This window comes from Oreochromis aureus, linkage group 3 (assembly GCF_013358895.1).
Source record: "Oreochromis aureus strain Israel breed Guangdong linkage group 3, ZZ_aureus, whole genome shotgun sequence".
Lineage (NCBI taxonomy): Eukaryota > Metazoa > Chordata > Actinopteri > Cichliformes > Cichlidae > Oreochromis > Oreochromis aureus.
Window position 1 is genome coordinate 91,318,524 of NC_052944.1, and position 11,819 is coordinate 91,330,342.

The 11,819-nt window shown below is 41.8% G+C and overlaps 1 long non-coding RNA gene across 1 annotated transcript; it reads right to left on the minus strand.

Moving 5' to 3' along the window:
• Positions 1 to 6,851: 6,851 nt before the first annotated feature.
• On the minus strand, positions 6,852 to 11,158 carry LOC120439102. Its single transcript, XR_005612375.1, has 4 exons — positions 11,078 to 11,158; positions 10,392 to 10,584; positions 8,609 to 10,214; positions 6,852 to 8,341 (listed from the first exon to the last, which is right to left on the minus strand). It is a non-coding gene; the product is annotated as an uncharacterized LOC120439102 (long non-coding RNA).
• Between the last annotated feature and the right edge of the window lie 661 nt (positions 11,159 to 11,819).

Sequence of the window (11,819 nt, forward strand, 5' to 3'; positions counted from 1 at the left end):
TCGTTCTACTCTTTACACTACCCCATATTGATGTTTGTCCCATATTTTTATAGACTTTGTTACAGGTTTCCTATTTCCTTCGGAAAGTATTCCATTCTGGTTGTTGTTGACAGGTTCTCTAAGTCTGTGCACTTTATCACTCTGGATAAACTCCCCACGACTTCCGAGACTGCAAAGATCCTGGTGGAGCAAGTTTTGCCTGCATATACGGCATACTGGTCGCGTTCGTGTCGGACAGGGGTTCACATTTCACCTCCCAGGTATGGAGAGCATTCTATTCTGCTCTTTGAGCAAGAGTCAGAGTGTGACCCCATAAACGACTTCCCTAAACCTGCTGGTCTGGAAGTCCAACAGTTCATCTAAACAAAAGGCACTTAGACTAAAACTGACATAGCTACAGTGGGGCAAAAAAGTATTTAGTCAGCCACCGATTGTGCAAGTGCCCCCACCTAAAATGATGACAGAGGCCAGTAATTTGCACCAGAGGTACACGTCAACTGTGAGAGACAGAATGTGAAAAAAAAAATCCATGAATACACATGGTAGGATTTGTAAAGAATTTATCCGTAAATCAGGGTGGCAAATAAGTATTTGGTCAATAACAAAAATACAACTCAATACTTTGTAACATAACCTTTGTTGGCAATAACAGAGGCCAAACGTTTACTATAGGTCTTTACCAGCTTTGCACACACAGTAGCTGGTATTTTGGCCCATTCCTCCATGCAGATCTTCTCCACAGCAGTGATGTTTTGGGGCTGTCGCCGAGCAACACGGACTTTCAACTCCCGCCACAGATTTTCTATGGGGTTGAGGTCTGGAGACTGGCTAGGCCACTCCAGGACTTTCAAATGCTTCTTACGGAGCCACTCCTTTGTTGCCCGGGCGGTGTGTTTTGGATCATTGTCATGTTGGAAGACCCAGCCGTGTTTCATCTTCAAAGTTCTCACTGATGGAAGGAGGTTTTGGCTCAAAATCTCACGATACATGGCCCCATTCATTCTGTCCTTAACACGGATCAGTCGTCCTGTCCCCTTGGCAGAAAAACAGCCCCATAGCATGATGTTTCCACCCCCATGCTTCACAGTAGGTATGGTGTTCTTGGGATGCAACTCAGTATTCTTCGTCCTCCAAACACGACGAGTTGAGTTTATACCAAAAAGTTCTACTTTGGTTTCATCTGACCACATGACATTCTCCCAATCCTCTGCTGTATCATCCATGTGCTCTCTGGCAAACTTCAGACGGGCCTGGACATGCACTGGCTTCAGCAGCGGAACACGTCTGGCACTGCGGGATTTGATTCCCTGCCGTTTTAGTGTGTTACTGATGGTGACCTTTGTTACTTTGGTCCCAGCTCTCTGCAGGTCATTCACCAGGTCCCCCCGTGTGGTTCTGGGATCTTTGCTCACCGTTCTCATCATCATTTTGACCCCACGGATGAGATCTTGCGTGGAGCCCCAGATCGTGGGAGATTATCAGTGGTCTTGTAAGTCTTCCATTTCCTGATGATTGCTCCCACAGTTGATTTTTTTCACACCAAGCTGCTTGCCTATTGTAGATTCACTCTTCCCAGCCTGGTGCAGGTCTACAATACTTTTCCTGGTGTCCTTCGAGAGCTCTTTGGTCTTGGCCATGGCGGAGTTTGGAGTCTGACTGTTTGAGGCTGTGGACAGGTGTCTTTTATACAGATGATGAGTTCGCACAGGTCCCATTCATACAGGTAACGAGTGGGGGACAGAAAAGCGTCTTACAGAAGACGTTACAGGTCTGTGGGAGCCAGGGATTTTCCATGTTTGAGGTGACCAAATACTTATTTGCCACCCTGATTTACGAATAAATTCTTTACAAATCCTGCCATGTGTATTCATGGATTTTTTTTTCACATTCTGTCTCTCACAGTTGACGTGTACCTCTGGTGCAAATTACTGGCCTCTGTCATCATTTTAGGCGGGGGCACTTGCTCAATCGGTGGCTGACTAAATACTTTTTTGCCCCACTGTATGCTTACAATCGTGTAATTTAAGTGATCTAGGTAGCTCTGTTTTGGAAGTTCAGTTAACGTGTTTTGTAGTTTATATGTGCTTTTTGGAGTTTGTACGTGCTTTGTCTCGAGGTGCCACCACATATATTTATATATAAACATATATAAATAAAACCACTTTTTTTTAACATTAGTAATTCCTTTTGTGCAATATTGTTAATAATAAATAAATTAAAGCAACAAAACAACCTGAAGAGCGGGTTCGGAGCCGAAAGAGCCGGTTCTCTAAAAAGAGCCGGAAATCCCATCACTAGAAAGGTATGAGAAAGAAAGAGCGAGTGAGAGGTTGAGAGAGAGAGCGTATGTGGAGGTGTGCCAGAGTCCTGCTCAGTTGAAGCAGAGGTTGCAAATGGACAGACTGTGGTCCTTACATGCGAGCCTTCCGCATTTGCAGCGGGTGTTGACAATTCGTCTCCTTTTCTCGGTGCAAAACTCGCACTGCCTCATGCCCTTCGGTTTAAGGATTGAGGAGGGGCCTGCAGCAGCACCCTGCGCACTTGTCACAAAGTCTGCAGAAGCTGATGAGCGGGGAAGGCGCCCTCGCTTCAATATGTGTGTGTTTACCAAGATTTCACCCACCTCTTCAACATACAGCCTCCTCCTGTATGTTTTCCACTCCTTCCAGGATGGGTCATTGGTGTCCACAGCATGTAGGCATTGTATAGTGAGATGTCCAGCGGGTCACTGGCCAGTGATTTGTCCTCCTCCTGCAGGAATAGGTGTCAACAACCTAACACACACAAAAAAAAAACCACGGGCTTTGTCTTCCCTTTGTCGCTTATGTCCGGACTGCTGTGTTTTGTGCTCAGTAATAGCACATTCTTGCCGCGTGGGGGGATGTAAGAGACGACCGTGTGGGCGAGAGTAAAAGCAAAGGCGGAGGAGAAAACCACTCTCCCTCTTGTCTGGAGCAAGGGAGGCGGAAGCTCAGGCTTATTTTTCCGAATTGTGCCAACCAGGGCCAGTTTCCTCCTGAGTAGCTCTTCTGCCAGGGTGTAATGAAGTAAAAAAATTGTCACATGTGATGACGTGTCCCTGGACCCCCTCTGTTACTTCCAGGACCACCCTCATCCCCTGGTTGACCTCAGCACAATCGCCATCTTCTTTGCCCGTGTATATCTGCAGTCTCCAGGCGTAGGATATTTTCACATCACACACAGCCCATATTTTTAGACCATATTTGGCCGGCTTTGTTGGCATGTACTGCTTGAAGTTCCACCTGTCTCTGAATGGGACAAGCTGTTCATCAACACAAATGTCTCTGAACAGCAGCTCCAGACGATGCGTCCAACAATCCCATACCTTGCGGAAGGCAGACAGCTTGTCATCATGGGATCGGGGTCGGGAAAGCTTGTCATCAAAACGCAGCGCCCTGCTGATTTGATGAAATCGCTTGTGGGACATGGTAGCCCGGAAAATGTCCCGTCCAGATTTTTCACTCCAGAGGCTGAGGGTCAATTCGGTAGACACCGGCCAAAATGAGCAGCCCCACATAAGCCCAAAATTCATCTGAGTCCATTTCTCGCCAGTTGGCGACTGCGTGGCTCAAGGGCAGATTTTTTTCATGGCCACGGTGTGCTGCACAATTTCATCAGTGAGGAAGAGCGCACAGCTGGATGTCGGGTCACTGATTCAGGCGGAAGCATAGTGTGTAGGTTCCAGGGTGACACATGTGGCTGCTGGGACATAGTGGAGCATCTCCAAATTTGTGGGCAACCAAACGATTTTCCCGTTTTTTGAAGTCCATCCCGATGCTGCTTCATCCATCCATCTCCCCTTCGCTATCATTTTCAGAGGATATTTAACAGAAAATTGGACTCCAGCTACTCTGTTTCTACAGAATAATCTGTGTCATCTCTATAATCCTCGGAGGAGGATGACGAGAAGCCATCCTCATACTTAAGAGTCCAGGACCATTTACAATACCTGGTGGATAAGTAAAAAAAAATCCTAACATAAAATGATTCATTACTTTATGTTATTATACTTTTGGAATGAAAAATAGTATTTATAATCGTTGTCAATGGGCCAGAAAACGGCCATTAGGATAATGAGTGTGAGTATTGTTGGTGCTTAGCCATTTTAAGCTAATTTAAGAAACTCAGACCGAAGCTTAAAAATAAAAATTATATCCTTTGGCAAATTTGGCTCTATTTCATTCAACAGGAAATGGCTTGAAATTAAAAAAAGAAAATGGTCCCAGGGACACAAACACAGAGTATTTTGGACTCGGAAGCAAGATTCATCACATCATCACTTAAAGATCAGATTAAACTAACCTGGGAGGCACAAAAGTAAAATACTGCAGCCAGCATTTGTCTTCATTGTGCATTCAGCTATTACTCTGAGTCAACACGTACACGGGTATTTTCGAAAATGCAACTTTTTCTATGCGTTTGCACCTTTCGTCTACACGTCAACGTTTTTTTTTTTTACACGCTTGCATACAGACACACTTACTGTCTGTTCATTTACAAAGACAGAATCATCAGAGTGAACTTCTCCATTCAACACAGACACTCTCACAACCCTAATCCCGACCTCGGTTTTGAATAATTTTTTTTTTAAATTCATGTATGCTGTATGCATTTTGTTCATTCTTAAGTTGTGAGTCTACACCAGCCAAAATACTGTCTTTAGTCATTAACATTTGTAATGACACAGGCACTTAAAAAGTAACAAAATTAGCTGCCTTTCCAGAAAAACTTTTTAGAAGTACTTAAGGTTTTGTGAGGGGACAAAACCCTGTTTACTCTTTCTCTCCCAGGCATCTACACTTCTGATTGGCCAACATTTCTACATGGTTAGGATTTGGCATGTTCTTGACAGCATTTGACTTCGTTCTTGGTGTTTACATGTGGAGATATTTCTTCAAAATATCACGAGTAAACAGGATTTTTTTTAAAAATGGAAAATCTCAGTTTTCAAAGGTAACCGTGTACGTGTGGACGTAGTCTGAATATAAATTCTAAAACTGAAAATATTGTTAATGGTGTCCATAGACACACTGCGCCTCCAATTCACATGACTGATTTAAGATGACATAGCAACAAGCTGCAGCCACACTAAGTCTCTGGCAGGAGTTTTGAAAAATCTCGGGTTTCAATGATCGAAAATGCTGTTTACGTGTGGACGAAAGGTTCAAATGCATGAAAATCGCTGTTTTCAAAAATACCTATGTACGTGTGGACATAGCCACAGACTATATTTATGTCAAACGTGTATACTTCCTGCATTTGAATGATTTTAACCATATGTAACACCTGCATTTATGGGTGTTTTTTAGGGCTTTGAATTTGCAGGGCAAAGCTATGAACAGCAGTGTAGAGAAATCCAGGCAGCCAGCCCGTGTCTGTCCAACCATTCAGAGAGCTACTTATGTCCCACAGCATGGCTAATTTGCATTGCTTCAGGATTTCAAAAATGAAATTGCTAATTCAGGAGCTAATCCAATAGTTAATCCGTGAGTTAACAGAAAAGGGAAATAGATTTTAAAATGAGGAGTGGAATTGCCATTTTAAATGCCAGAAATAAATCGTTGATTTTTGAAACTATTTACTTATTTCTGTTTTTTAAGCTGTGTTTTAAAAAAGATTTTTAATTTAGAATTCAAAAGTGGTTTTATTCAGAGTTTTTTTGTGAATTTCATTTTATTTAGAAATGTTTTAATAAATTAAATGATTTTAAATGAATTTGAAAATGAATTTAGAAATGCAGAATTGATTCTACAATTCATTTTTAAAGCATAGAATTCTTTATTTTTAATTGTGTCGCTCTTGTGGTCCTCTTGTTTTATATTCTAGGTAGTAGCAGACATAAATTTTCTGTAGTGTCTCAGGGATCACAGGGCTACACAGCCAAGAGACTCAAGCCACCAACAATGGAAAGCATTCACTATGTATTTTTATAAGTTGTTCATAAGGTTCATAAGTTGTATTCTTTTTACTGCTTTCAAAATGGCAGGACTGTTAGGATCCCTGGGTCATCGACCCAGTGGTTTGTGTTTTTGGTTCTTTGAGTTTGTTATTTCATTATATTCTAGTTTTGCTTTTTGGGTTTTTGGATTATTCTTAGTTTAGGTTCTCTGGGTGGGTTCTGTTAGAGTTTTAGTGTTCTGGTTTTCTGTCTGTGATTCTGAGTTGCTGTCTCCCCTGTTTGCTGTATCCCCACGTCCAGTCACTGTCTGTGTCTGCCCTGGTCCCACGTCTTTGTTCCCTTTGTTATAATGCCTGCCTGTGAGTCTGTGTTATGTTTCCTGTTTTACTTTTAAAAGTCCATGTCTCATGTTAGTGTATCTGGTTTTGCTCTCCTTGTCTCGTTAGTCCTGATTTGCCCCAGCTGTGTTTCCCTCCTGTTGCCCATTCCCTGATTGCTCCCTCTGTGTATTTAAACCCTGTGTTTCTTTGAGTCAGTGTCGCGTCGTCCCTCATGCTGTGTGTATCTCCCTGTGGCTCCCTGTGTGTGTTTTGTTAGATTCTTCTCAGTTTAGGTTTTGTAGATTTTCTTTGTTCAGCAATAAAGCTGTTTTGATTTCACCGTTTTGTCTCCGGAGTCAGCACCTTGGGTCCTATGCCCTGCACACAGCCGTAACATGACAAGGACAGATTATTATGCTTTACTAGGTAAGCGGTGTGGCGGCGTGAAGGAGGAAAACTGGTAAAGGTGCCAAAGCCACATGGGGAGGTATTTAAACCCCAGGAGAGATTACAATAGCCAGTGCACATGTTGTAACAGTTATAAAAGGCATACAGCTTCATTATTACAGGCAGAGGTGAGGCAAGTCAATTTCACAAGACAAAGTTTATTGGACAAAACAACTGCAAATATACAACTGCAGAAAAGAAAACATCTTAAGTAGCAGGGCTAGCAATACCGAACCATTAATTAAGACACTTCATTAACAAACATTACTTAAAAGAACAAGGTTTGCTGCCACAATGCTGCCCTAGTTAAAATAGCAACTCAGAAAAATTCTTAAAATCGTGGAGACTGGCCTCTTGGGGACTCAACCTACAGGGAGGAGTGTCCAAGGGTGCCACCATTTACTCACCCTTGCAGTCTCTGCAATCCTCATTGCCACTCTAACTGCAACTTAAATAGCGCGTTATATTTGTTTCCCGGTGTGTACACTGACATGCATCAGAGGGATTTCCACTACACGTGTCTAGTCCCCACAACAAGTGGTCACTCCTCCACTAAAGCAAAATAAAACAAACCTATAAATCTGTCACAGGGTGCCGAGGTAGGCCGTGTGAAGATTAGTAATGGACCCAAGATGCAGACTGCTTAAGTGGAGGGTGAGCTTTATTAACAAACGGTGGAATACAACACAACAGAAAGGGGGGTGAGGACAATAACAGATAATACACTAAACTGGGAAAACTAAAACGAACACAAAACCAGAACACGAACGAGGGTACCTTGCAGGGAGAATTACCAGGAGCACGGAGGAACAGACACAGAATGATGAAGGGGATGAACACAGACAAACCAGCAATGACTAAGACAGAAGACACGACTTAAAAACACTCAGAGAACACAGGGAGATTACACACAGGTGGGGGACACAGCTGGGAGTGATTAACGTGACAAGACTAGGGAGGCAAACTGAAAACACTCACATAAGACGCAGACCTTCACAATAAAACAGGAAACACATACACACAAAAACACAGACTAGGAAACACGGACTTAACACAGGAATAGATGGGCAGAACAGAATAACACTAAGCAGGAGGAAGAACAGAACCAAAAATAACACTAATAGAAAACACAAAACGCTGGGTCAAAAGGACCCAGGATCATGACAAAATCAAGCAAAATAAAACAAACCACCTTAGGAAATAATATATAAAGAAACAGGAACAAACACACACACAGACTCACTTGAGTCAATTTGAGGTTGCATTTTTTTAACTCCCACCCTTTGGGGATACCAGTTTCTGTATGGTTTAGAAGCAGGCTCACAACTGAATTTACACCTCCAAGTCCACAGAAAACAAAAGTCACTAGAGATTTTCATTTTAAGCAATATTTCTCTATACAGTAGTTTGACACAAGCAGCCCTCAGTCTATTGCACAAGCTTTTCTTTTTAAGGCAATAATGTGATTTCTGACATAATTTCTTACCCCAGTACAGTTTCTGTCTTTCACTGCATAGGGTTCTGCATTGATGCATTGAGTGCAGTCCAGCTTCTGAGGCACCTTGCATGTGTTGATGAAACGCATTATGTGTCTTTCAACTGCACGTACCGCACAATCTTGTGGCGTTCAAACGTGTGGCGTTACCTCGGCTGCCTTTGAAAAAAAGACAACAGACATCAGTGTGCTGTTTAAAACCTCTTCAATATCAAATGTATTCCCCCTCTAGTCAGTGAATAAATGAATCAATTGTAACTAGATGACCCATCAGCTTGTCACTTCATTCATTCACTGAAATATATTTATTTTTCTATGCCAATGTATAAAGTTTATGTTTATGTCAAAAAAGCCAAAACAAATTGGTCATTAGCCTTTTTCAAGGGAGAAGTGGAACAAGTTGTTAGAGATGAAGTCCCTGGTTACCTGTTTCCATCCTGATCCGTTGTCTCGTTCTCTTGTGTTTTTGTTGCCTCCAGAGTTGAATGAAAAGGCTCACTCTCATCGCTTGAGGTATCTGAATCTTGCAGATCAACTTTTAATAAAAGTTAAGAGAAAACAAAACACCACCAGAGTATTTAATATTAATATAAAAATCTATTATTATATTTCAGAGCATCCTAATAAAAATTCTTCATCAAGTGTCAAATATCATCAAGTGTTTGGCCTTTGTAGTGTGAAAAAGTTCTGTTCTCCAGTGCCAAAAGCAATGTGCTCATCTTAGCAAGCTGAAGTGTTCCCTGAGGCAAGCGGTATACTGCCTATGCACACGTATGTCATGACCCAGAAAGTCTGCTAGTTGGTCTGCTTCATTTTCTTTAAGATTAAACAACCACAACATTGTTGGTATATGCTTTCGAAGCCTTCTTGATGTTCAGATTTCAGGGTGTTTGGCCCCACTCTCCTTTGCAAACATTTGGATACAGTCTCCTCTTCGATAGGCAGATAAAGCTCCTGGTCTAGCAAACATGGAGATGTTCTCTTTAGGGACACCACAAGATTCATGAGTTTCCACAACAAGCTCCATTGCAGAGACCGTTGATGGTTTTAGGAGAATAGGAACTCCTCTCCCTCGTTTTCCACAGGTTTCTACTCTGGTGAAGAAATCACTTTTTTTTCAAGTGAGGTTAGGCAAGCAGCCATGTCCATATAGATTTCTGGATTTTTTCTGTCTTTAAAGGTGGACACTTCCATTCTTGATACTTCTCCTTCTCTTCTTCTGTTAAAAATGATCACTTGAGCAAGTGTCACTTTGGCAAGCTTTCTTAGCTACATGGCGGGGGAGACAATCTCAGCATTCTTTCAGCATCACCTTTAATAGTCTTCATATGGTGATCCAAGTAGAAGTAGGTAGGTCTCTGGAAAGTATTTCTCTCAGGATTGTGCCAACTCTTTCACTGCAGATATCAAATAGTTGAAGTTTACAGGATAAATCAGTTCCTCTGCCTTTTGAATGGGGCTATTTTTCCGAGGTATAAGCAGCAGGCACCCAAATTCCCTAAGCCTTTGCCTTATGTAGTCATGTCTCTTCTTTCTTGAACCATTTAGATCACACAGGTTCTGTCCAAACTGCAGAAGAAGTTGGCCATTTTGGATTGAGGAACTTTGTCATATTTCATGCAGGAATCACAATTTTCAATCTGTGAGGGACCAAGCAGCCAAGGCATAGAGGACACATGAAAAAAATGTCTTCAAAAAAGGGTTTTCCTTTTTTTAACCCTCAAAAAGGTTCAAAAGACAAAATTCAAAAACATAATTAGCGGGCCCATAAAACTACTCACAAAATGACCTAATTACAAAGACACAAGAGGGTAGCTTTTACAGTGGTTTGGTCAAACCATTTACACACAATAGGGGGAAAACAAAAACTCACACTAATATTAACTAAGTACAGAATAACATAAGTTAACCTAAAACACCCCTGTTCCTGATAAGCACATGGTTGGTCCTGCTGAGCAGGCATTTTGTTCTCAGAATCCTCAGCCACACCTTTTGCCCAGACAGGAAACAGCCACCACCCAAAACCAGGTAACTAAAAAAAAGATAAACATAATTAATATAACAGAAAACATTTTTAGAAAAACACACAATGCCTTTATGCGCGCACCTCATAATATCAGTGTTAAGTTTAAATAAAATGATTAATGAATTATAATAATGAAGAAAACTGCAAACCAAACTAATAAAGTGAACAAATGGACTGATTTACCCATGTGTGGCTGATGGCATCACACAAGCTGTTATAGCGGACGCCCTGGACCACTATCTCTGAAACGTGATTCGGTACTGTCCCCTGGTAATAACGTCCGGTCAGAGACGGGGAATGGTGTCAGAGTGGAAGAACTTTATTTGCCACGAGCCCACATCGAACACACACTCTCGCTGCAAGTAAGGATGTGGTTCTGTAATTAATACAAATAAGAAATAACATAAATATATTGCTTGTCTATCATTTCTTATACTTCAGTATTACAGAGAACACCATACCAGATTACAAAAGGGCAGATCCCGATACCAGAAACAGAGCTTAGAGTAATAACATAACAGGATGGCATAAACACAGAATCATAATCAATTTAGGCCAATTCTTTCATTTGTGGGTCAACACCACCCTCTAGTGGACACAATCACTGTCAAAGGCCGCCATGTGTATTCAGGCTTTATAAACAAGAACTGATTCCTATGCTAACTTGGTAACTCCATCAGGTAAAATCTTTGGGAACATTAACTCTCCACAATAACTGAAACAACTTAGAAACGAGAAATATCCTGTGGAGCCAGGCTACTACTTACTTATTCCTACAGCATAGCTGCTAACTCAAGGCAATAGTAACAGATGTCTACATTGGTACATTAACAGTAACAGAAATAAAATACATTCCCAATGTGACTTACTGGTTCTATGAATGCACACTTGCCCGCCTTAGTCCGATTCAGCTCAAGTCCATAACTTGCCTGCAGCAGCCTTACTCTTCGACTACCCTTTTAATTGCCACGGCAAGGAGAGAACGGGTGAGCACTCTGATTGGCTGTTGTCCCCTGGGGGAATCATGCTCCTCCCATGCAGGTAACGCATGCCCTGGCCGGAGGACTTTTTAACACAAGCCCTCTCCAACGTCACGGGCAACAGCAGTTTTCAGTGCATATTTGGATCGAACCCTTTGCTTCCCACCCTGGGAGTCCCTTTTCTTTCTTTGCTGGGCATCTTCTTATGTGGTTCCACGGTGTTTTCTTAGCATAGAGTCATTAACAGTGATAACAATGAATGAAATCAATGCTCTCTGTGGATTTCCTGTAGCTCACCAGCTCCTCTGTTCAACAAACTGGCTTTATGGGCAAAATTTCCACGTCTTAAGGATGTTCAACCTATTGTGTCTCTCTTGAATTTTTGGGATATTGAAATGCAAGAGCAAACTCTTCTACATTTTTATCTACAGCCTCCGTCGTCGTGCAATTTTTGATGTAGGGTTGGAGACAAAACAAATAGTTTCTCTTATCATACACACGGTGACTTCCAGACTTTAAAGGCGGTAACACTTTGAGTCTGAAACCTTTTCAGCTCTGCTTTTCTTTGGGGTACTTTTATTGCTATCTGTTGCACTGTGGGATGAGAGCTTTCTCTTTTTTGGAGTTTCTG